The sequence below is a fragment of the Lissotriton vulgaris genome, chromosome 7 (genome assembly GCF_964263255.1).
Source record: "Lissotriton vulgaris chromosome 7, aLisVul1.2, whole genome shotgun sequence".
Classification (NCBI taxonomy): Eukaryota; Metazoa; Chordata; class Amphibia; order Caudata; family Salamandridae; genus Lissotriton; species Lissotriton vulgaris.
The window spans coordinates 1,081,672,714-1,081,699,376 of record NC_141695.1 but is presented as its reverse complement, the minus strand read 5'-3'; the positions used below and the strand labels follow the sequence as shown (position 1 = coordinate 1,081,699,376).

Here is a 26,663-nt window from a genome sequence, read left to right as displayed (position 1 = left end):
GAGCATGTTGTTCCTAGGGGGTCACGTGTGTAGATAATAAAAAAAAGATTCCCCTGTCTGGGACATGGTGAAATGATTATTACTCCAGTATTGAACCTTCATAGATTCCTGTGCTTGTATCATTCCCCGTCGTCAGAATGGGAGTCCCCGGTATACATAAAATAGCAATAGATACCATTAACCTAGGCCCAGGCCCATCCTTGTTTTGCAACCTATACACCTCTTTTTGTAAAGGAGACCCAAAAAAATGAACAACCAATCCGTTTAGCCTCACCCCTTATAACCCTCCTGAGAGAAGCTCAGAATCTCAGATTTTCAACCGCATGTTGTGCTAGGGAGTTTCCACTGAGCTCTGCTCAGTTTTTCCTATTATCCCTAAATCTATTTTTTTCACCAGTTTTTCTTTAACACCTGCTTTAACTTCGTGTCAAGAAGTCTGATAAAGAGAAGAAAGCCCTATTTAAGGCCTGTGCAACTTGTGCTAAAAAGAGGTTGTATGTGGAGGACAAGCACAAGGATTGTACTTACTGTCTGTATCCGGACCACAAGGCAGCAGACTGTAAAATATGCCTCACTTTTTCCACAAAAACTCTGCGAGACCGTGAGGGGCGTATTTTGACCTGGATCCAGAAACTTAAGTCAAGGAAGGAACTAGTTTCCAGTGATAGTGACAACACAACTTCCGCAACATCTTCCAGAAGGTCTGCAAAAAGGGGTTGAGCCTCTCCTTCACCTTCTGAAGAACATCCTGGTAAGGCCTTAAAAAAGACCTCTCATAGGTCTGAAGGGTGTAGTCCTGGCGAATCTCCTCACTGAGGTGTAAAGGAGAGGGAAGAACTGTCTAAGGGAGTGATATCTGAGAGGAAATCCAGCACTGTCCCTATGTCTTCTCCTCCTGCAGCTTCAAAGACTTTCAAAAAGCCCTCCTCACTCTCTTCTGAGGTAAAATCAACGAAAAAAGCTCACTCGTCAACAACTCCTTCGGCGAAAGCATCAATGTTAAAGCCCCAGTCCTTTCTTTCATCTCTGGCTCCATCGACGGACTTGTCAACGGTGATTTCATTGTCTCCGGCGCTGTTTCAAAGTTCCGCATCGACGACTTTGACGCCAGTGGTGCCTGTGTCGTCGTTGATGGTGTTGACGTCAACGAGGATGTCGACGACGAGGGTGACTACGGCTATCACGTGGACGACTGGGGTGTCGACGGTCTCAACGACGGCTGCATCGATGACGTCCATTTCATCGGTGACGATTCTCACATTGTCGTGGACTCCTCGTCGACGACCTCGTCGGCGGTGGAAAAAAATCACTATTTCCCTCAAAAAGCGCCAAATTTCACCTGACATGACATCCCCAGGAGGGTGACTCCTCTACCGCCAGCATTCCTCCTGGAAGAAGAGAGATCTAAAAAAGATGATGGTCCTTTTGCCTATGCAAATACACGTCAAGTGTCAGGACACAGACTCTGAAGGGGATTACGAGGAGGAGTAGCAATATGATCCTTCCTCAGATTATCAAGAGGACTACCAGCAGGAGATGATCTCCATGCCTTCCTACTTTCTAGCGAACTTGCAATCTATGCTTGTGGACTATAGAAGGAGATTTGCAGCGCAACCTCCAGTTTCAGTTGTGGTACCAGATACTGCTGTTCCTCCTGCTCAGCCTGCTACCCCCCAATTGCCAACTCCTCAACCAATGCTCATGGCTGAGAACGCACCGCCTGTCGTGTCTCTCGTTCACGATGACACCTCTGATGAGGACCAGGGCACTGGCGCAATACCAGATCCAGACGCAGAGTGGGATGACTATGTAATTCCTGATCCGGCTTCTCTTGCACCAGCACCTGTTAATTCCCCCCTGCAGACATAGGGGGTTTCCATAATTTGATGGAGAGGGCCGCAAAGAGGTTTGAGCTGCCCATGCACACTGTGCAGTCTGAATGCTTCCTCTATGACTTCAAAGAGCCTTACAGGAAAGCGGTTTGCTCTACTCCTATTGTTGGTCAAGTCTGGGATGAAGGGTTGAAAGTGATGAAGAATCCTGCTACGGTGATTCCAGTTTTGCCTCTCCTTGAGAAGGAATATAAGGCTCCAGAGGATAATCAGACCTGCTAGGTCAGTCAGCCTTAACCGGACTCTGTCATTTCTCAGTCTGCCCAAAGAAAAGCGAGAAATCCTTCAGCTCCTCTCACAACACCTCCAGATAAAGAGGGCAGACGCCTGGATAATGCGGACAAGAGGTTTTCTTCCACTTCTAGTCTGTTGGTCAGGGCTGCTAATGCCTTAGCGATACTTGGTCGCTATGATCGCCAGGTGTGGTGCGATCTCTCCCCATATCTGAACCAATTGCCTGAAAATGAGAAAAAAGAGGCTAAGAAGATTCTTCAGGATTGAGAAGTAACATCGGCTGAAGTGATTGACTCTGCAATGGACATTGCAACAACGGCGTTCCGCTCCCTGGCAGGCACTGCTGTCTTTCGCCGTCAAGGCTGGTTGCGGGCTACATGGTTCCGTCCGGAGGTCCAGAACAAGATCTTGGATCTTCCCTTTGATGGGGAAGCGTTCTTTGAAAAACATATTGATGATGCGCTCCAGGACATCAAAAAAGACACGGAGACCGCAAAATCCTTAGGGACTCTCCAGTACCGCAAGGTTCACTTCTGTGGAACCAGAGGGAGAGGTAATCCCACATTTAGAGGAGGGTATCAACAACAATGGTATTCCTCATATGGATCATATTTGCAATCTTATGACCGACGTATAACCAGTTGCAAAATCAATCCTCTTCTTTCTCTAGATCGCCTAACAGAGGAAGACAATGACGCCAGGGGAGAGACTCCCCGAAGCGTCAATAGCGGCTTGCTGGCTCTTACTACTGTCCCTTCTCCTCCTGTAACATCAATGGAAGGCAGAATATCACATTACCTCCACAACTGGCAACGAATAACATTAGACCGTTGAGTGCTGAAGATCATTCTAGTAGTAATTTTATTTCGCATAGTTACTTAAAACCATTGCAATACAAGAATAGGTTAAGAACAGGGAATAATAAAAGTACAATTCTAATAAAAGAGAATAAAACATTCACATTTCCTTAGTTCGAATGTGCACGCAGCAACTTCTTAAGCAGTAAGTTTTTTTTTTGTTTTTTTTAAAAAATTCAGCTTTATAATTATAAAATATTTCCACTTTCCTGATATTCCCATAAACCTCTTTGAGTCAGTAATGTCATTCGACAAAGCAGTAATAGATCAATAGTACAGGGACCGTTATAGATTTATTTCAGGCATCTTTTTTTCCACCGCCTTCATAAATTTTACGAAGCTACAGCTCAAGCGAGAGTCATGGGGAAAAAAGCAAGCCAGAACTGCCTTCCTTCGTGTGCGGATTCTTTGCCGGTTGAAGTGTTGTTTCAACAACTATTTCCGTTCATCGTGTAATTTCTCACAAGAGCATATAAGTGCAGCATGTCCTCTTGCCCCAAGCCACATAGCCGACAAAGGGGATCAGCTTTTATGTTGACCCAGCGCGGGAGATTTTGAATACAGGGTAGCAAGCCCAGCCTATGCTTTAAGAAACGCATTTTGACGGATTTGGAGTATCCCTTGCCAAGGTAGCTCTGGGGTGCCTTAGTAGTGTATGAGTTTAGGGTCATCCAACCATGCGTTCTTTTGGAGAGTGCTGCCTTATCTTGGACCCATGATAGCTGTTTGATCGATTTTTTGATCCATTTTTTAAAAGTTGTATGGCTTACTGGGGTATCCCAGAGCTGCTCTAGTCCCGTGTTCGTCCGGCTGTCCAGTAGGAACTTGGCTGCTGCTGAGGATGGATGTTGTGCTAACTCACTCCACAAATATTCATTTAATGTTCCCTGTTTTGACTTCCTCACTTTGTCCCAGGCTATCATGTAGGCTCCCTGCCTTGCTAGGAGCTGTTGCTCGATGCCAAATTCTAGCCTGATTTGAGCTGGTGAGGTTTGTTTGGGTAGGCTGAAGATGATTCTGTAGGCTGCTGTTATTGTATTATCAAGAATCTTGGCATCCCTTCCTCTAAGTACCTCACTCCCATAGGTAATTGTTGGGAGAAGTTTAGCGCAGATTACTTGCATCAGGGGTAGAAGAGAGGGGCCAGAAAGTTTGAGGTTTAGAGACTTCAGCGAAATTGCCAGAGATAGCCCTTTCCCTCGTATACTCGTTCTCTTGGCGGAAAACTGCCCACCGTTATCAATCTTCACTCCTAAGTATTTATATGTTGGGGTATCTCCAATTCTTTTTTTATTTTTTTTATTTTATTTTTGTGCAGGTATAAAAGAGTACAGTCGCATCAGGTTCATATTCAGCATGGGGGAACTTACATCATATTTCTATATCCACAGCCTTCATGCCCACAACCCGGAGGCCGGGCGGCGACATCATTTTCGTTAAGTAATGTGTAGTTATTCTATGACGGGCGAGCTCTTCACGTCTCTCCCCAAACCTGCATTTTGTGTTACAGTTTTTCCTCCCACAACTCCCACCCCCCCCTATCTACAAAACTGGTTGGTTTCACCCCTAACGTGGTAACAGTCCGATCACATGTTTATCAAACTAAATGCCACTAGTCCATCAGTGCCGTTTGTGCCTACTCTACTGACGCTTGTCTCCCTCCCCATGTTACTGTATATCACCTTACCCGTGTGGTGTATCTAAGTTCCCAGTGTCTCAGTCTGCCACCGGGCCTAGATCGTGATCGAGTGGCCCCCCCTTCCGTTTCTGTTCCCTGTTTGTCTATGAAGCACCTCCCAAGTGCCCGGCTTCCAGGCCATGGTATTGTCTCCATTTACCCCATACCTTTCGGAATTTTTTGGGACAGCCTCTCGCTTTGTACGTCACTCGTTCTGCAGCCATATAGAGGTCCAACCCTCTCCTCCACTCTTCTACTTCCGGCCTTTCCGCTACCCCCCAGTATTTTGCAATGTCCCTTTTTGCCACTACTAATGCCAGTACCAGGAAAATAATATGTGGGCGCGGCAGGTCTACTTGGGTCACCATTCCCAGTAGTGCCAGTTTCGGGTCCAGTGTCAGCTCTACTCCCAGCACCTCCCCCAGCTCCGTGAAGATGTGGGACCAGTACGTTTGAATCTCCGCACAGGACCAGATAGTGTGGTAGAAGTCCCCTTGTTCGACCCTGCATCGAAGACATGTGTCGTCTGTTATCCTACCCATCTTGAGGAGACGTTTCCTATCAAAGTAAGTCCTGTGCAGTACATTCAATTGAATTAGCCGTAGCCGTGACTTAATGGCCACTTCTCGGGGGTGCATCAGGATCAGCTCCCAGTCTAAATATTCGAATTGCCCCACTTCCGCCTCCCACACTCCCCTGAATTTCGCCAAATTTCCGAACATATTATTTGTGAGTGTTTTGTATGTGAGGGACACTGCCTGGTGTATTATTTGTTCCTGTAAGAGTCTGCCTTCTAGGGGTGAATATTCCGGTATATCTTGTAGTGATATCTTTTGTGCTTTCCAAGCATGTGCCAGCTGCAAGTATTTGTACTGTTGTGTGTGATGTAACCCAAACTCTGCCTGCAACATTGCGAATGTCTTCAGCTCACCTTGCCTGATCACGTCCCCAATAGTAGATATCCCTATGTCGTCCCACCTTTGGAAGCCTTTCAATTTTTGAAGTTCCGTGAACCAGTTGCAGTGCCACAGTGGTGTCTGACGCGTAGGTTTCTCCTCCCACCCCGTGGATCTCGTGGCCCGTGTCCATGCTCGAATCGTGATCATGGTAGCGGGTAGGAGCTTTCTCCCCGCCCTCCCCCCATACAAGAAGTGGAGTATATTAAGTGTAGACAATTTATGTCTCTCTAATGCATACGTCGGGTGGTCCGCTGGTGTATGTAACCAGTCGTTTATAGGGGTTAAGTGTTCCGCCCAGTAGTATGCCTCCAGGTTCGGCAGTGAGATTCCTCCACTATATTGGTGTCTTTGGAGTGTTTGGAGTGCAATGCGCGGTTGTTTGCCTAGCCATAGGAACGATCGCAGGTCTGCATGGATTTTGGTGATCGTGTTGGTCGGGAGCGGGTAGTATTCATTCTGAAGTGCATAGAGGAATTTGGGTAGGGTGATCATTTTGTACATCGCCGCCCTACCCAGTAGGGTGAGCGGTAGCTGCCTCCATCTCGTCATATCTTCTACTGCCTCTTTCATTATTCGTTCCACATTATTCTGAAACGAGAGGTTCTTGTCCAGAGTGATATAGACCCCAAGGTACTGGAACCCTTCCGTGGTAGTGAGTAAACGGTCCGGTAGCGTCACTTCCGTCACTGGTCCCCGCGGCGTATACAGGACAGATTTGTGCCAGTTGATGGTATGGCCTGCCATCGCCCCAAAGCCCTCTAAAGCCCTAAACAATGTCCCTATTGAGACCTCGGGTTTCGTAATGTACAGTAATACATCGTCGGCATATAATGAAACTTTTTCCTGTGTTTCCCCCGAATCACTCCACGTGAAACCATGTATCCCTGGGTTTTGCCGAATTTTGGCCGCCAATATTTCTATCGTGAGTGTAAAGAGTAGCGGGGACAGCGGGCATCCTTGTCTGGTGCCCCTCTCTACATGGAATTCACGTGATAACCATCCATTTACTCGTACCCGTGCTTTCGGTGTCGTGTACAGCAGCCCTATCCATTTCTGGAAATGTGGACCAAAACCAAACCGCCTCAACACCGCCATGAGAAAGGGCCAGTGTACTGCGTCGAACGCTTTTTCAGCGTCAAAGGACAGGAACCAGTGCGGTTCCGTCCTATCTTTCACTTCTTGAAGCCAGTTGTGTGTCCGTCGGAGGTTGAGCTTTGTCGCTCTATCCGGCAGAAACCCTGATTGGTCCGTGTGTATAAGGTCTGGAACGACTGTCCTGAGACGTGCCGCTAGAACCGTGGCCAGCACCTTCACCTCCATGTTCAGCAGTGAGATGGGGCGGTATGAGGCACAGTCCTCCTCTGGCTTGCCCTGTTTGTGTATCGGTACTATGGTCGCCAATGTTAGGTCTCGTGGGAGTGTCCCTATCTCGTAAGCTTCCACATACATGGCCAACAGGTGACGCGTTAGCAGGTCTGCCGTTTTTTTAAAGAATTCCGCCGGAAACCCGTTGGGTCCTGGTGTTTGCCCGTTTTTAACTTATTTATGGCTATACTAATCTCCTCCAAAGTGATATCCGCCTCTAGTGGGGTGCTGAGTTCTGCATCTAGTAATGGGATGTCCACATTTTCCATATATTGTAAGGCCTCGTCCACCGTTCCAAGGTCTCTGCCTCTATAGAAAGTCTCATAGTGGAATGCGAATGCCTCTGCTATGCCCTTGTCCGTGGTTTCCATGTCTCCCCCATCCCTCCTGATTTTTTCCACCCACCGTGCTGCGCGTTCTTTCCTGCTAAGCCATGCCAGAAGTTTGCCTGACTTGTCACCTACATCATATAGGCGGTGCAACGTTGCTAGCGATTGCGTCTGTGCCTCGTTAGAGACCAGTTGTCTATATTCCCTTTGTTTGTCCTGCAACTGCCGCAGTATGCCCTCCCCTTTGTGTACAAGGTGTTCCCTTTCTAGCGCTAGGATTTCAGTTTCTAGCCCTGTAGCCTCCCTGTACTGTTTATTGCGTTCGTCCCTTAGTCTCCCTCTAATTCTGTCCCTCAACACCGGTTTCATGGCCTCCCAGAAGATAATATTGGAATCCACGGAACCCTTGTTCTCCGCCACATACACCTTTATATCTGCCCTCAATCCTCGTGTTATCTCGGGGGTTTGTAAATCCCATGCTGCCAATCGCCACTCTGTCTCCCGCCTCACCGTGTTTTTCCCTAAATGTGCATACAGAGGCGAGTGATCTGATATCCCCCTTGCTTTGTATGCGAACTCATCCCCCTCCGCCAGGTATTGCCTTGCAATGAAAATGTAGTCTAACCTGGAGAAGGCTTTATGTGCCCCTGAGTAAAAGGAGAATGCCTCCAGTGTCGGGTGTCGCCATCGCCATGTGTCTGTGAGTCCCATCTCCGCCATGTATTTTGCCAATGCCGTTTGCGTCCCCCCTCTGCGTGTTGTGCCTGAACGGTCTAATTCTTCCGACATGATGTCATTGAAGTCCCCCCCCACTATTTGCATCGTGTCTGCCGTTTCCAATAGGATGGATGCTACTGCTTTGAGTGTGCGCGATTGGAGTTTTGGCGGGGCGTATACTGAGATAACTGTCATGTTCCGTCTATTCCATGTCCCCTGTATGCCCACGTATGTACCCTGTGGATCACTCCATGCGCGTGTGACAGTAAAGGGGTGTGTTTTGTTAATTAGGATTGCGACTCCCCTGGCTCCCGACGTATAACCCGCGTGTGTCAGAACTTTATATCTCCCCCTCGCTATGAATGTACAGTGTCCCGCCCTAAGGTGTGTTTCCTGTAGGAGGATAAGGTCTGGGGCTACCCTTTTGATGTATGAATTTACCAACCCTCTCTTTATTTTGGACCCCAATCCATTAACATTCCATGTCAGAATGGAAATCCCCCTCTGCGGACTTGCAGTAGTCGCTAGTGTGTCTGCCATACTGTGTTGCTCGTCTGGAGGTCAGTAGGAGACCATAGCAGCTGTGTGTGACAACATTGATTCTCGTGCATCTGACTGTTTCCCAATGAATGTTCCCGAATCCAACAACCCCCCCAATGTCCCCAACTTGTTTTCCTACCCACTCCCCCACCCCAACAAACTAGAAAACCCCTTCCCCCCTCCCCCTCCCCACCTCCCTCCCCTTCCAGATGTGCCCCTACGCGGGACATGACTTTCAGTAGGAGTAGGCCTGTCGCCCACCCACTATACCCTCCCTTACAAACTCTCAAAAACACCACAAAAGTGCAAAACAAAACATATGGGGGTGTCAACTTGCGTGCTTCCCTGCGACGAGCTGCCATTCCCGTCCCACGGAACTGTTTGGTCCCAAAGAGTCTGTCCACACCTCAATGCAATTGGGCGCTTGGATAATCGTAACTGCGGGTCCGCATCTGTTCATGATTTAGAGTCTGGAATCTCCGATTCTGGTGCGCTATGTTGTCCTGACAAGTCCTGTTCCAGTACACGAATCTCTTGTACCAGTGGGTGGTCAGATTGTCCCTCTTCCTCCTCCTCTTCTCCGCCCGATGTGCGACTGTCCAGTACCTCGTCGTCGTCACCCTCCGAGCGGGCCGTGATGTGCAGTGCTGCAAATCTTGATCCTGAGCCTGTCGCCCCGTTTGGCGAGGCCGAGTGCCCCCTTCGCACCATTCCTGTTTCCTGACCCCTATATGGTGTCGCTGGGGTCCGCCTCTTGGATCTTCTGGCCTTCAGTCTCTGTGCCCTGGGGATTTCCCAGTGGGTGGCATTTCTCACGGACCTGTCCAGCAAATCTCGATTGGCTATCTCCCTGCTGTTTAGGATCGGTCGCTCCTCCAGCCACTGCCAGGCATCCTCCGGGTGTGCGAAGAAGAGGGCCTGTCCATGAAAGAGCACCTTGAGTTTCGCCGGGAACAGTAGCATATAGGCGATTTTCTGGTCTCTCAGTTTCGCCTTCACTGCATCAAAGGATCGCCTCTGCTTCTGCACCTCCTGGCTATAGTCTGGGAAAATCATGATGTGCGTGTTTTCAAAGCGGATCTCTCCCAGCTTCCTTGCCTCTCTCAAGATCAAGTCCCTGTCGGCAAAGTTCAGGAAGCGTGCAATGATCGGACGTGGCCGTGCTCCCGTAGGCGGTTTGGCAAGGAGAGCCCTGTGCGCCCTCTCTATTACGAAACAGTTTGAGAATTGCGTCTCCGGGAAAGTGTCCACCAGCCATGTTTTCAGAAAGGCCACCATGTCGGACTTCTCGCATCCTTCTCTAAAACCCACGGAGCGCAGGTTGTTGCGACGTGCCCTGTTTTCTGCGTCATCTACTTTCCAGAGGAGTTGGCGATGCGAAGCCTGTAGTTCCGCCATGTCTTTACGCAAGGCAGTGATAGAGTCCTCTGCCTCACCCATCCGCGTCTCCGCATTGGTGACCCTTTCTGATAGATTCCGAAAATCCTGTCGCAGGAGCCTTACTTCCGATCCCACCTCGCCGATCTTGGTCTCCAGTGCCGCTCTCGACTCCTGTATGTCGGTACGCGACGCCTGGATGGCTTCCATGAGCCGGTCCGTGTCCGAGTGTGGACCCGAGGTCGTCGGGAGTCCAATCACCGCCTGTCGCGGGGCAGCGAAGTTATCCATTGGGCCTTGCTTTGGCCCTTTCGGTATTGTCTCCCTCTTGCCCATGATGAGTCGCGGTAGTCCGGGTCGTTCTCTTCCCACGTGCTGGTGGTCTATGGGCTAAGGTTGTTCCCGGGCTCCCCACGGGTGTTGGAGGCCCAAATCCCCTCAAGAGTATTGCTCATATCCCAGTCCGTGGTTGCCCCGGGGGTCCCGGCGCCCCGCTTCAAGTGTCTGGCCCGTAGCGCCTGGGCCACTCGGGGGGGGGGCACCGCCACTGTCAATTTACCGGCGCCCCCGCGGTTTCAACTGCCTCCGGACCACGGGAACACTCCTGCCTGGATGTCCTTCGGGTTATGAAGGTCTCGGGGCCTCACTGGTCTCTGCCCACCTCCACGCACCGAACAGTTCAGGGGGGAAAACAGCTCCCTCGCACTCACTCTTCCATGGTCCGGGGTCCGGACCTCGCTGGGGTTCCACAGTGGGGATAAGCCTGTCTCCGGGCTCAGTCACGCCTCCCGCCCTCAGTAGGTGTCGGCCGGTTGTGTGGGGGGGCGCACCCGCAGTTAGATGCACCCGCGGCGGTTGATGCCTCTCCTCAGCCGGGATTCCCGCCCAAGAGCTTTGCAATGAGCACCGCTCCCTTTAGGTATTCCGCACCAGGCCTCCGGGGATCAGGGTCGAGGATCGTGGTTGTGGGCGGGTCCCGATCCTCACCTCTAGGGTGCTTCGCTTGCCGCGCGGGTAGGCCGCCTCACACCCGCGGCGGTGCTCCACTCAGTCCGCTGTATGCACTAGCCTCCTCTCGCCAAGCAGCCGGCAGGCCAGTCTGTGCCTCTCAGAGCCGACGGCTCGCATTCCTCGCTCCGGGCGCCATGTTGGTGTAGGTCCCCCTCTGATTCCCGGTCCCCCACAGGACAGGGGGGGCGGGGGTGCGTCGGTGCTAGAGCTCGCCCTAGGCGCGGCTGTTCTCCCCTGCTTCCCTCACCTCGGCACACTCGATCGGGGTTGGAGCAGGAAACCAGGCTCACAGCGCACCGAGCACTCGGGAGCCGACGGCCGCCATGTTGGTGTAGTCAGGTGGGCGAGCAAGGGACTCCGGAGCGTTTTCTCGGTCCGTGGCGCCGGAGATCTCAGTTTTCTTGCCTCGTACCGGCTCAGGACACCTTCCGCCACAGATTAGTCGATTTTGGTGGGTGCAGGATGGGTTTCGACGTCGGATCATGAGGCAGCCGTATAGGAGCTCTGCAGTTGCACGTCCTAACCGGCCATGCTGTTGGCCACGCCCCCGGGTATCTCCAATTCTTGTCTTGTTCCAGTACCATGATGTTGGTTTCCTTTTTTTCCTGCTGATGGTCATTGTCTGTGTTTTCTCAAGGTTTATTGTAAGCTCATTTTTATCTGAGTAGCATTGTGTTGCAGTCAGGAGGTGTTGAAGTCCTACCTTGGTGTAACTTATAAGGACAATGTCATCAGCATATAGTAGACAAGGTAAATGCAGTCCCCCTAGTTTCGGAGCGTGGGAGTTGCAACCGTTTAAAATGGGGACCAGGTCGCTTAGGAACAAGTTAAATAGGGTGGGGGCCAGGACGCAGCCCTGTTTTAGGCCCTTGTTGGTCTGTATGCGCCTGGGCAGAACAGAGCCATCCCCCACCTTTATCTGTACCCAGGTCTCTGTGTGGAGGTTGATTAACAGGTCCAAAAGTGGTCTCGATATCCCCCAGTTGTTCAGTTTAGACCATAAGAGGTGCCGGTTTATATGGTCGAAAGCGGCCTTATAGTCAATGAAGCAGAAATGAATGGGCATTTTGTTTAATTCTGCCTTATCTATGAGCATGCCCATGCTCAAAATGTTAGTCATTGTGCCTACTGATTTGGCAAAGCCTGTCTGGTTTGCCGGGATTAAGGATCTCTCTGTTGCCCAAGCCATCAACTCTTCTAGAAGGATGCCTGCAAAATATTTTGCCTCATTGTCGATTAAAGCCACCAATCGATAGTTTTTAGGGGAAGCCTTGTCTCCTGCCTTGTAAATTGGAGAGATAATTGAGCACTTCCAGGAGCTTGGCAGGATGTTGAAATGTCTTATCTCTAAAAAAAAGGGGGTTCCAGGGCTGCTGCCCAGCCTGCCGCATCTTGTTTGTAAAGAATTGGCGGGATTCCATTCGGCCCTGGAGCTCCCTCTCTTCTTCCCTTCTTGATTTGGCGCTGAATTATGTTTTTTAAGTTTGGCAAATTCCCTGTTTCGCTCGGAGAGTGCCATTCTGAGGAGCTTAAACCATTGCTCGCTGGAAGTTTTTTGTAAGTAGCAAGCTCCTGGCCCCGGTTATATACCTCAGTCTGATTGAAATGGGTACTGAGATAGTTTGCCCATGTGTCCTCTGAGATGTTAGATGAGATCCCATGGTGCATTGGTCTTATGAATAAGTTTATTGATTTCCAGAACCTTGCCCCATCGTTCCGTTTAATGTCAGCGTGAAGTCTCGCCCATAAGTTGTCCTCAGCAGATCTGGTAGCTTCCCATTTTGTTTTTTTCAAAGTTGATTTTAATTTCCGTAATTGGTCGTGCTTTGCTGTGTCTTTGGGTTCCTGTTGGAGCTCTCTCATTGTGCGATAGATTCTGGTTTTTATGCCTCTAATTTTACTTTTATGTTCTTGAGAGAATTTGCCCGATCTTTCATTGCCTGTTTGTGACTGTGGCTTAGGTCTTGTTGCATATGTAGACATGATGTTTGTAAATTGTTCCCATTTCCTGGTTTCGCTGGATCCAGAGCAGCTCCCAAGATGCTGTTTTGCTCTTTCCACTAGAGTTTCGTCTATAGCTGCTGAATATTTAATTTTTTTTAAATTGACGGTGTGGATTGACTCTTTCAGTTCTTTAGATGGCTCAAAGTTGGGCTTTTCGATCTTAAAGCTGGTTTCTTGGGGGCAGTGATCGCTGTCTCCGCTGCCGCCTATCTGGTATGATTTTAGGAACTGGAATAATGGTAATGAAATAAAGGTATAGTGTAGGATGCTGCTTGTTCTTGTTGAGTGAAAAGTTGCGACTGGGGGGTTGTCTCCAGAGGTCCTTCCATTTAGCGCCCTGATGTTGAAGTATTCCAGATCTTTTAAAGTCTTATTGCCTAGCTTTGTTTGCTTGGAGGGTTGTGGAGTCACTTGTGATGGAATGTCCCAGATTGCATTTTGAATTAGTGGTTCGTCTTCTTGCGTGGTGCCCATGAGGTTACGGTTGAAGTCCCCAGTGAGAACGACATTTGTTATGGGTCTATCCCTTATGCAAATCTCCATGCAGCTGCAAAGGTCATTGGCTGCTTTTCTTTTCCTTCTAGGATGGATATAGACGTTGATTAAAGTAAAGTCGGTGTCAACGGTAGTTGCTTTAAGTTGTGGCAGGTAAATATTAACAGCCAGCGAGGTTGTAGAAGTTGGTCCGACTTCTTTGGTCGTCAAGGTACATGTGGCCGATATATATGTTACTAGGCCTCCTTGAGGGTGCCCATAGTTAGCTATCCTTTTTGCAGCAGAGAAAAAGCTGAAGATCATTCAATGCAGCCATACTCTGGAGTTTGTCAAAGCACCACCTTCCAAGCTCGCCCTTGCGCCACTGTGTCAAAACTTCTCCGTCATCTACGATTGGAAGTCCATCAAATGCTTCTCAAAGGAGTGATAGACCCGGTCCCTATCTCTCAGCAGGGAGAGGGTTTCTACTCTTGGTTCTTTCTGGTCTGGAAGACTTTAAAAAAATGGTGCCCTATTCTAGATCTGAGGGAGTTCAACACTTATCTCATCAAACATTCATTTCGGATGGTTTCTCTGCAGGACATCCTTCGTCTTCTCAACTCAGGGGGTTACATGGCCACATTGGATCTAGAGGACGCTTATTTTCACATACCCATACATCCAGCACAGGATGTTTCTCCGCTTCACAGCAGCCAAGAGCCACAGTTCAAGGTCCTACCTTTTGGACTCCGATCTGCTCCGTGGATCTTTACATAGGTGTTAGCTCCAGTAACAGCTTTTCTACGAAAACAGCAGCATCAGGTCTTCCTATACCTGGACGACTGGTTGCTGAAGGCTCCTACCAAGCAAGCAGCAAAAGAATCAGCCATCGTGTGCACACACCTGTTCGACAATCTCGGACTAACTCTCAACACAGACAAGTCAACTCTCTGTCCATCCAGAACAGCCAGATTTCTGGGAGTGATTCTGGACACGCCCATCAACAAAGCTTATCCGACCCTGGAGAGGCAAGAAAAGCTGATGCCAATGGCCTGTCTGCTGTTAAAAAGACAGTCACTTTCAGTTCGCCTCTACAAGTCCCTCCTAGGGTCCATTTCCTCCTGCATTCCTCTGATTTCTCACTGCCGGTTGCTGATGTGTCTTCTCCAGGAGTTGGACTTGCAGTGGCGCCAAGTCGACGGATCCTTCGACAACTAAGTCTCAGTTACCGTGGCCATGAGGGACGTTGCATCATGGTGGACGAGGGAGGAAAACATTTCTCAGGGTCTTTCCTTCAGGATCGCTCCTGCTCCTCAGATAATAACTACAAACGCCTTGCTGGAGGGCTGGGGAGCAGTCTTGCAAGACCTTCATGTAAGCGGCGGTTGGCTACCCCAGAATCGTCTTCTACATATCAATCTGCTGGAGCTCAGAGCGATTCGCCTGCCCTTGCAAGCTTTTCTTCCGCAAATACAGCAGTCTGCAGTTCTAATACGTACAGACAATACAACGGCAATGCATTATATAAACAAGAAAGGCGGCACCAGATCTCGACTTTTGTCATAAGAAGCCCAGAAAATCTGGGAATGGGCAATCCAGCAGGGGGTGTCACTCAAGGCGGAGCACCTTCCAGGCGTTTTCAACAAGACAGCGGACACGCTGAGCAGACTGAAATCGGTCAGCCATGAATGGGAACTTTACCAATCCACTCTACAGAAGGTCTTTCGCTGATGAGGCAGGCCTTCCATAGATCTCTTTGCCACGCCGGAGAACAAGAAATGCAGATTTTACGCAAGCAGGCTTCATCATCCGGATCGTTGGGAATGCGCTTTTGATGGCTTGGTCAGGCACATTTCTTTATGCTTTTCCTCCCATTCCTCTGATCCCCAGGCTTCTCAAGAAACTCAAAGTGGATCCCTGCAAGATGATTCTGATAGCTTCTGCGTGGCTTGACAGTTTTGGTTCACAGAACTGCACCTTCTCTCCCTGGACCTCCCACTTCCGTTGCAGCCGATTCCTTCGCTGCTGACGATGTCCCAGGGCCAAGCCTGGCATCCGGATCCGCAATCTCTGCAGCTCTCGGCTTGGCTCCTGAGCAGCGAGAATTTCTTGGTTTGACCCTTTCAACAGAATTTAGAGAGGTTCTCTCTCAGGCACGACCCCAAGTACCAACAAGACATAGAAGTTAAAGTGGAAGCGTTTCGGCATTCTGCAAGGGTGTCCATCCTATTAAGTCTGAAACGCATGAAGTTCTTCCATACATACTTTCATTGCCAAAATCAGGGCTGGTTTACTCTTCCATTAAGGTGCATCTTGCAGGCATCTCTCGCTTCAGACGCACATCTTCAGGTCCTTCCCTCTGGTAGGCACGGATATTCAAACATTTCTCAAGGACCTTTTCAGAGTTTTCTCTCCAGTCAAGCCTCCTCCTCCTCTTTGGCATCTTAAGTTGGTTCTCGCCCACCTCATGAAGCCTCCCTTCGAACCTATTCACCAGGCGGAGTTGAAATTCCTCTCCTGGAAGGTAGCTCTTCTGGTAGCCTTGACTTCGGCTAGATGAGTGGGTGAATTGCAGACTCTCACTATTCAGGAACCTTTTCTCCAGTTCTTAAAAGGTACAGTGATACTGCGTACCAAGCCAAAGTTTGTACCGAAAGTGCCTTCAGACTTACATTTGAATGAGTCGGGTGTACTTTTTTTCCACAACCGGCTACACTGGCAGAAAAGGCACTTCACTCACTGGACATTCAGAGGTGCTTAAAATTCTATCTAAAACATACTAAGTACTTCAGGAAGCCTTCTCACCTATTTGTGTCCTTTAGTGACCCTCAGTAAGAGTTTTCCCTTTTACAAGCAGGGGATTGCCCATTGGATTACCAGCGCTATCCAGTATTGTCACAGAGCAGCGGGTAAGCCCCTGGAAGGTCGAGTCCGTGCTCATTCCACAAGGGCGATTTCTTCTTCGACAGCCCTCTTTGCCGGAGTTCCTATCTGGGAGATCTGCAGGGTGGCGACCTAGAGCAGGACCCATACGTTTACAAGGCATTACTGCCTGGATTCTGCAACACAGAGTGACCCAGCTGTCGGCCAGGCAGTCCTGAGGAACCTATTTCAGTAGTGGTGAGCTTTCCCTTTCATCCCTCCTTCTCTGTTACTGTTTGTTCAGCTCTTGCCCATTTTTGAACCTCATGTGTTTATATTTTCTAAAGTTTCTAAGTATGTTCTTAACCATTGAAATTGTCATTATGGTGAATATGCTATTATGTTGTTCTTGGTTTTATAATGGTCATGGTTCCAAAAATGTGCTAGCTACTCTGATACAAGCATGGGAATCTATGAAAGTTCCAATACTGGAGTAAGAAAGCAAGTTACTTATCTGTAACTTTGGTTCTCCAGTATTGGAAACTTTCATAGATTCCCATGCAACCCGCCCTCCTCTCCTGGGAATGCTCAGCCTCTAGCATCTTTAGTGGTGTGGTTACACAACGTATACGAAAATCTGAGGTTCTGAGCTTCTCTCAGGAGTGTTCTAAGCGGTGAGGCTAATTCGATTGGTTGTACATTTTTTTTGGTCTCTTTTACAAAAAAAGAGGTGGATAGGTTAAAAAACAAGAATGACCCTAAGCCAAGTTTGTTTTGGTAATAGTTTCTCTTGCTATTTTATGTATACCGGGGAATCCCATTCTGACGACGGGGAATGATTCAAGCTTGGGAATCTATTAAAGTTTCCAATACTGGAGAACCAAAGCTACAGGTAAGTGACTTGTTTTCTAAGTGAAACCCATGTCAATTACTCTAGATTGCGGGTTACAACCTGCAAAAGTACAAAGTCTTCAAAGGTATGGGTTCACTGTGCATCCTGCTGGCATCTGCATGCCACTTATGAATTTGACCTCGATAGAAACAGCTGGCTCTTTAATAAGCAAAATATTTCATTCAACTGAGTAACCCTATTGCTTCCACTTTAACTATCAAACAAGCCTTAGTGTGGTGAACGCTGAGAAGTATGTATTTGCAGGTCAAGACTTACACAATCAAGACCCTTCTCTTCGCTTGACAACAAATGCCTCCATGAAGGGGTTGAACACTTGTCTTTGGGCGCTTATAAACCCTTCAAATATAGTCCGCACTTCTGAACTTATTACAAATGAGGGCAATTGGAATAGCGTTTGAAGCATTTCTTGCATGCATTCGGAATCAGCTACCTCTAATAGGAATGGCTAGCATCACAATTCTGTATTACATTACATCATCGAGCAAAATGGGGCCAAGTATGAAATTCTGCCCCAAGATGCACACCATCCTTATCTTCCATTGCTATGGCACAGAGTTGTAATGTCAGTAGAGCATGTGCTGGGTCTTCACGTGTGTAGGCTGGTGCTCTCAGACAGATGGGCGCCATCTGCCACAAGTGGGAAAGAGAATTAAGACATTCATTTAGTCTTTTCTGAAGTGGGGAACCTCGCTTCTAAAGCTCTTTGTGTGACATAAAAATGCAATTTCTCTTGTAGGGGATTTACTTGTATAGTCATCAGCACTTGAATAGTCCCGCCCACGTGCGGAGACCCTGGAAGACTTCTTTTAGATACATCTTCTTTTTTTTAAACATATTTTTATTCATTTTCATGTTTTATATCTCTCAGCATCATGTTATACATCTTATACAGGTCTTTCTCAGTATAATATGCAAATACTTGATAAAATCGTACTCCGTCTAGGAATGTGGCATAGACAGTAATGATTGACAACATTGGGATTGTCTACAGTCCTTCTGACATGACCACACTCCTATTTTCCAATATGTTTCAACATAAAATACCTTATCATGAACTGGTCCCCAACTCCCCCCACCCACATTCCCCCAGTCTCAGTCTCGCTTATTAATTACTCCATAAACGACTTTAATTGTTGCAGATTTGTGACAAGTGCATGCACGGACATACGAAAGCTCTTTCCACAGACTTTCCCCAAATCATGGGTGCCTCTATATACATTCCATGGCCTAGCTCCTAACCTTCCTGAGCAATGTCGGTTGATTTCAAGGCCTCTAACATAGCGTCCCATTCAAACGCTATCGGTGTCTTGCGTAAACCTCTGAGCTCCTCTCTGCGTATAGCGGTGCTGTCAGCACAGCCCCACCGTATTATTTCTGTGTGCCAGTTTGAAAGACCTGGGGTTTTTCGCGATTTCGCCGTGGAATAAATGTACACGGCGACGTACTTCCGGCCAGGGCCCTGTAGGCGGAAGAGTTTGCGCCGTTTTGCAATTAACAAACGGCTGTATAAAAGGATTTAGAATTTGAGGTTTACTGATGCGGAATAAGAAGTGGGGAACTACTACATTATGGAAACCCCAATCCAGAGGAAAACGTACGTTTGTAAAGTGGGCTTTCATGGAAGTATTTCGAGGGGCTCGTGGCCCTCTGTTTGCAGTTATGGAGAAGTACTTGATTACTGGGGATTTGGGTGCTAAACTGAGGATTGTTATATATATTGTTTTAGGTACAGCGGGAAAAGTATTTTGATATTATCTTGCTTTAGAAAAACAAAATGCCGTTTTTAGTTACAATTATGTAAATGGTGGGGGTTTTGTCCTACGTAACCAGACTGGACACATTAACTTGGAAAATAAAGACGTGTCTGGTCACCAGTTTGCTGCTGTTTTTATTTTATTAGAACCAGCAACCTCGAGCTTCCGATTATTCAGATAGCCCCTGTGATTTTTTCAAATTTTTTTCACATGTGCATTCAACTGAAGCTCAAACAATGAGGTTGAAACATAACCTGACCAAAATGATATACATTTCATAACAATTACAAACGTGAATTTACAAAATTATACTGTTTTTAGAAGACAAAAACAACTTAATTTGAAACAATATTCTGGACACATAAATTTCAATGCTTAACGGTACACCAGTAACAATCAAATGTTCAATTTCAGTCCGGTCTTCCTATTATTTGTACATTTCGGACTGAATATCACCTAGGGTATTTTGTGTTTAAAAAATAATTCAATTCCTCTTTTTGCGCCCTTGGCGATAACAAATAAATCACTTGTGGAAATGCCGACGCGTTTCCAAACCCGGTCCTATAATTCCGGGCAGGTTTTTCTTCATAACCTGACCAAAATTATATACATTTCATAACAATTACAAACGTGAATTTACAAAATTATACTGTTTTAGACAAAAACAACTTAATTTGAAACAATATTCTGGACACATAAATTTCAATGCTTAACGGTACACCAGTAACAATCAAATGTTCAATTTCAGTCCTGTCTTCCTATTATTTGTACATTTCGGACTGAATATCACCAAGGGTATTTTGTGTTTAAAAAATAATTCAATTCCTCTTTTTGCGCCCTTGGCGATAACGAATAAATCACTTGTGGAAATGCCAACGCGTTTCCAAACCCGGTCCTATAATTCCGGGCGGGTTTTTCTTCATAACCTGACCAAAATTATACACATTTCATAACAATTACAAACGTGAATTTACAAAATTATACTGTTTTAGACAAAAACAACTTAATTTGAAACAATATTCCGGACACATACATTTCAATGCTTAACGGTACACCAGTAACAATCAAATGTTCAATTGCAGTCCTGTCTTCCTATTATTTGTACATTTCGGACTGAATATCACCAAGGGTATTTTGTGTTTAATAAATAATTAAATTCCTCTTTTTGCGCCCTTGGCGATAACGAATAAATCACTTGTGGAAATGCCGACGCGTTTCCAAACCCGGTCCTATAATTCCGGGCGGGTTTTTCTTCAGGGCAACCTGGGTACCTGATGAGTTAAAAAAAGAAAAAAACTGTTTCAGTGCCTTCTCCTATTTCTTTGCAACTAAAATAGCGCTTATAGAACATGTGTGTACCTTAATGTTCCAGCGCTGCATGTGTCATCGTGCTTCTTCACAACTACGGAGTTTTTGAGTGCCTGTGTAAACAGTACACGGCATTTAGCTATCTATACTAGCATTCAATATTGGCATTTCTATATTTTCAATATAAAGCCACTTACTTGTCTGGTTAGCTCTAGTGCGCAGATCGGTTCTTTCTATTCAAACTGTTTGTATTTAGAACTGTTTCTGTTGGAAGAAAGATTGAGTTTATGTCAGTTTCTTACCTTATTCAGTGTCGGAGAGCCGACTCTCAGTTCCGCTACTACCAAATGCTTACTTTTTGTTTACGTGTTTAGGTGTGGGGTTCTTTCTTCGTTCTGCAGTTTTAAACCTCCATATTGCACATTATGCTGCGTTGCGTAGCCGTTATTTTCTGTGGCCGCGGTGGCTTTGTTAGGCTAAAAGGAATTGAGACCTTTATGTTAATGCACTCAATTCACGTTGTTGAGAAGCTCAACTTGCGTTTTGAATTTCGCGGCTTACCTCCTTCGGTCGTTCATGCGTCTTTGCTTCCAACAGCTTTCACTCCTAGTGTCTAGCGTGTGAGTGAGGACTGACAACTAGTTTATGCGGAAGTCAGCATCAATGTCATCTGACTCGCTAAGAATTCTGGGAATTTTAGTTTTTTAAGATTATCTACTGAACCGACTGCTTTTAATTGAGCTCATTTGCTAAAGTAATGACCTTGGTCCTCAATGACTGCGGCGGCTTGCAGAATGGATGTTAAAAGGTGCTGGTGGCGTACACGGGGGAATCAGTGTAGGTTCCTTTGTAGTTCGCTTAGTTCGTTCAGTCCATTCATCACACTGTTGAACTTTAAAATTAAATATGCTTCTCTGTGCAACAGTAGTGTGTCAATGTCTCCTCCTCGTGTAGGGGTTTTAATTGCAGACAACACCGTCCATCTGAAATCTTTTTCAGTATGTCGGCATTGTTGGAAATGCTGTACCATTGGCACTGTCTGTATGTTGAGTTTAATTCGTGATCTGTGTTGTGCAATTCTTTGATTTATTTGTTGGGTCGTTTTCCCAATGTATAGTTTGGGACAGGGGCAAATTATTGCATAACCCAGATTGCGGCTTTTGCAATTTGTGAATTCCTTGTGATTCCATTTAATGGTGTTGTACTGAAATTCAATGCCTTCAATGGTGTTGGCGCACGAGACACAGGTGCCACATTTATGGTGTCCTTCAATAGGTTTGAGTTTCCATATGGCTCGTAGATCTGATTTAACCTGGCTTGTCCCTAGGTCTGCCCTTACTAGCTGTTGTCCTATGCTCCTGTTTTTTTTTAGAGCAAAAAGTGGTTTATCCAAGGACATGTCAAGGCCTGTTACTAAGTGCCAATTTTTCATGAATATGGCTTTGAATTTGTTGGTATAGGGCCCATAAGTCGTTACACACACCAGCTTCTCCAATGGTTCTTTTTGTTTTTTCGTCAATAATTCTTCTCTAGGTGTGAACCTAGCTCGTTTGGTGGACTGTTTAAGTATTTTGCCTGGATATCCTCTCTCTTTTAGCTGATTGCTAAGAATTTCTGTGTGTGCTACAAAGTCCTCAATCCTGGCGCAATTTCTCCTAATTCTAAGCATTTGGCTATAGGGGAGGTTGGCTTTTAAGTTTTGGGGATGGTAGCTTTTGTAGTGGAGGATTGTGTTTTTATCTCTTGCCTTGCGGTATAAGGTGGTGATTAGCTTTTGATCTTGTTGAAAAACCTCTACATCTAGAAATGTGAGGCGTGTTTTGCTACTTGAAACCGTGAATTTGATATCAGGATGTCGTGTATTTAGTCATTCATGGAATTCGGTCAATGTTTCTATGGTGCCTTTCCACTGGCAACAAATATCGTCAATGTAACGATACCATGTTAGGATCTGATTTCGGTAGGGATTGTTGTGGTACACGAAGCGTTCCTCATACAGGGCCATGAAGAGGACCGCCATCTCAGGGGCATAAGGACACCCCATGGCGGTCCCCTTCACCTGCATGTAGAACGTGTCCATGAACCGGAAGTAGTTCCTTTTTAGTGCGATTCTGGCCAGGTCTATAATGAATCCTGTGGGCACTCTCTGTGGTTTGGGACGAGTTTCCAGAAAGTATTCCATGGCTTCTAAGCCTTCCTCCTGAGGGATTTGTGTATATAATGCGGTGACGTCAAAAGACACCATTAAATGTTGGTTTTCATCGAACATGGAGCCTTCAATTTTATTTATGAAGTCCATGGTGTCCCTCAAATATGATTTAACTTGACCCATGAATGGTTTGAGGAACACATCAACATACTTTGCCAGAGGTTCCAATATCAAATCACAGCCGGAGACGATTGGTCTTCCGGGTGGTTCGTTGGGATTTTTATGTAATTTTGGTAGAAAATAAATTACTGGAATCTGTGGTTTCTTTTTTGAAAGGTACTCAAATTCTTTGGGGCCTAAGATACCTAAATCAAATCCTTCAGTTAGTTTGGTTTGATACTTAAACAGTCCACCAAACGAGCTAGGTTCACACCTAGAGAAGAATTATTGACGGAAAAACAAAAAGAACCATTGGAGAAGCTGGTGTATGTAACGAATTATGGGCCCTATACCAACAAATTCAAAGCCATAATCATGAAAAATTGGCACTTAGTAACAGGCCTTGACATGTCCTTGGATAAACCACTTTATGCTCTCAAAAAAAACAGGAGCATAGGACAACAGCTAGTAAGGGCAGACCTAGGGACAAGCCAGGTTAAATCAGATCTACGAGCCATATGGAAACTCAAACCTATTGAAGGACACCATAAATGTGGCACCTGTGTCTCGTGCGCCAACACCATTGAAGGCATTGAATTTCAGTACAACACCATTAAATGGAATCACAAGGAATTCACAAATTGCAAAAGCCGCAATCTAGTTTATGCAATAATTTGCCCCTGTCCCAAACTATACATTGGGAAAACGACCCAACAAATAAATCAAAGAATTGCACAACACAGATCACGAATTAAACTCAACATACAGACAGCGCCAATGGTACAGCATTTCCAACAATGCCGACATGCTGAAAAAGATTTCAGATGGACGGTGTTGTCTGCAATTAAAACCCCTACACGAGGAGGAGACATTGACACACTACTGTTGCGCAGAGAAGCATATTTAATTTTAAAGTTCAACAGTGTGATGAATGGAATGAACGAACTAAGCGAACTACAAAGAAACCTACACTGATTCCCCGGTGTACACCACCGGCACCTTTTAACATCCATCCTGCAAGCCGCCGCAGTCATGGAGGACCAAGGTCATTACTTTAGCAAATGAGCTCAATTAAAAGCAGTCGGTTCAGTAGATAATCTTAAAAAACTACAATTCTCAGAATTCTTAGCGAGTCAGATGACATTGATGCTGACTTCCGCATAAACTAGTTGTCAGTCCTCACTCACACGCTAGACACTAGGAGAGAAAGCTGTTGGAAGCAAAGACGCATGAACGACCGAAGGAGGTAATCCGCGAAATTCAAAACGCAAGTTGAGCTTCTCAACAACGTGAATTGAGCGCATTAACATAAAGGTCTCAATTCCTTTTAGCCTAACAAAGCGACCGCGGCCACAGAAAATAACGGCTACGCAACGCAGCATAATGTGCAATATGGAGGTTTAAAACTGCAGAACGAAGAAAGAACCCCACACCTAAACACGTAAACAAAAAGTAAGCATTTGGTAGTAGCGGAACAGAGAGTCGGCTCTCCGACACTGAATAGGGTAAGAAACTGACATAAACTCAATCTTTCCTCCAACAGAAACAGTTCTAAATACAAACAGATTGAATAGAAAGAACCAATCTGCGCACTAGAGCTAACCAGACAAGTAAGTGGCTTTATATTGAAAATATAGAAATGCCAATATTGAATGCTAGTACAGATAGCTAAATGCCGTGTACTGTTTACACAGGCACTCAAAAACTCCGTAGTTGTGAAGAAGCACGATGACACATGCAGCGCTGGAACATTAAGGTACACACCTGTACTATAAGCGCTATTTTAGTTGCAAAGAAATAGGAGAAGGCACTGAAACAGTTTTTTTCTTTTTTAAACTCATCAGGTACCCAGGTTGCTCTGAAGAAAAACCCGCCCGGAATAATAGGACCGGGTTTGGAAAAGCGTCGGCATTTCCACAAGTGATTTATTCGTTATCGCCAAGGGCGCGAAAAGAGGAATTTAATTATTTTTTAAACACAAAATACCCTTGGTGATATTCAGTCCGAAATGTACAAATAATAGGAAGACAGGACTGAAATTGAACATTTGATTGTTACTGGTGTACCGTTAAGCATTGAAATTTATGTGTCCAGAATATTGTTTCAAATTAAGTTGTTTTAGTCTAAAACAGTATAATTTTGTAAATTCACGTTTGTAATTGTTATGAAATGTATATAATTTTGGTCAGGTTATGAAGAAAAACCCGCCCGGAATTATAGGACCGGGTTTGGAAACGCGTCGGCATTTCCACAAGTGATTTATTCGTTATCGCCAAGGGCGCAAAAAGAGGAATTGAATTATTTTTTAAACACAAAATACCCTTGGTGATATTCAGTCCGAAATGTACAAATAATAGGAAGACAGGGCTGAAATTGAACATTTGAATGTTACTGGTGTACCGTTAAGCATTGAAATGTATGTGTCCAGAATATTGTTTCAAATTAAGTTGTTTTTGTCTAAAACAGTATAATTTTGTAAATTCACGTTTGTAATTGTTATGAAATGTATATAATTTTGGTCAGGTTATGTTTCAACCTCATTGTTTGAGCTTCAGTTGAATGCACATGTGAAAAAAATGTGAAAAAATCACCAGGAGCTATCTGAATAATCGGAAGCTCGAGGTTGCTGGTTCTAATAAAATAAAAACCGCAGCAAACTCGTGACCAGACACGTCCTTATTTTCCACGTTTTTAGTTACAAGGCATGTCTAGAAGGACTCTATACTATATTTGGAACAGAGGGAAAGGGCTGTTTATTATTGACTATCCACATGTCATGGCGGAGGCTTTATTTAAACATGGGCCTGGGTGGATACGAGGAGCACTTTCTGTGAGGAGCAAGTGTTGCGTACGTATCACTAGAGGTAGTTGAGGTAGGAAGACATGGACTTGGGAGTATGTAGCCTGATTGCTTGCTCTTCTTCTTCAGTGGAGATTTAAACTTTGAATAAGTGAAACGCGAAACCGGCGAAACAAGAAGACAATTGGCATGAATTCTAAGAGAAGAGAAGGAGAGATTTGATTTGTGATCTGCCATTGGATGTCATGTAGGTCAGTATGTAGTGGGATACTATTTATAGGAACTGTAGGATTCAGTGGAATTCGCTAAAAGGATGGTATATGTTTATATATCATGTTTTTTCTTCCTAGGCTACATTGTGTTGTTTAATATAGGAAGGTGACATCACTGCCAATTCGATTAACCTTTATGGGGCCATAGAATTCTGACCAGGGTAAGATTTCATTGTAGGAGAGAGAGATTGTATTCTAAACGACAATTGGAGACTCCTTTCTAAATAAATCCCTATTACTTCTGTCCATTTTCAAGATATAAGAGTTTTCGCCAGGATCCAAGGATAATTCAATTTACTTATCAGATTGAAGAAGTGCCTAGGAATATTTCATTCATGCAATTTTTGCTGTAAGTAAATATGTGTAATAAGACATGTAGAAGGTTCACATAGGGTTAGGATTTGATTTTACTAACTGTGTGAACCGAGCCTGTTCTCTTACTTTTCTTCTTTAACTCTTCTCTTTCTTTTTTTAACCTTTTATCTTTCCTCCCTTTACAAGCATGTTGACTGGGATGATGTTGGTGAAGGCTTTTTTTCTAGACTGGTGGTTGGTGTCTTGGCACTCTACAACACAATAGGATTTTCTTAGTATAGGCACTAGGGGAGTGTGAGATTATTATGTGTGTGTAGTAGTATGCTGTTAGTCTTCTGAGAGTAGTAATGAAATTGTCAGAATGTCTCCTGACCTCCAGCCGTACTGTGTGTGCATGGATGGCCATATAAACGATTTAAATTGTATTAAATTGTTGTTATTGGAATCTGTAGTCACAACATTGTTTCCTTTATTTGTAATTTTAGGATCCCTGGGGGCTGTGCGTAGTGTGTTGATATCTGACAAGGTCCTGATGAAGGTGGTCTAATCCCTTTTACACCACTGAAACATGCGTCGACCCTTTGCTGAGCCTTGTGCTCTAAACATTTACAAACTGTGTTATGCAGAGGTTCCGCTGATCATCTGTTTGTATCTACCATGTACAGATATAAGGTGTATGAAGTTTTGTGAGTGT

General features: G+C 45.8%; 1 protein-coding gene across 1 annotated transcript in view; it reads left to right on the top strand.

Annotated features, from left to right (window-relative positions):
• LOC147702949 (uncharacterized) overlaps positions 1 to 26,663 on the top strand; it is a 4,293,369-nt gene that overhangs the window by 756,390 nt on the left and 3,510,316 nt on the right. The gene's annotated exons all lie outside the window — the stretch shown is intronic.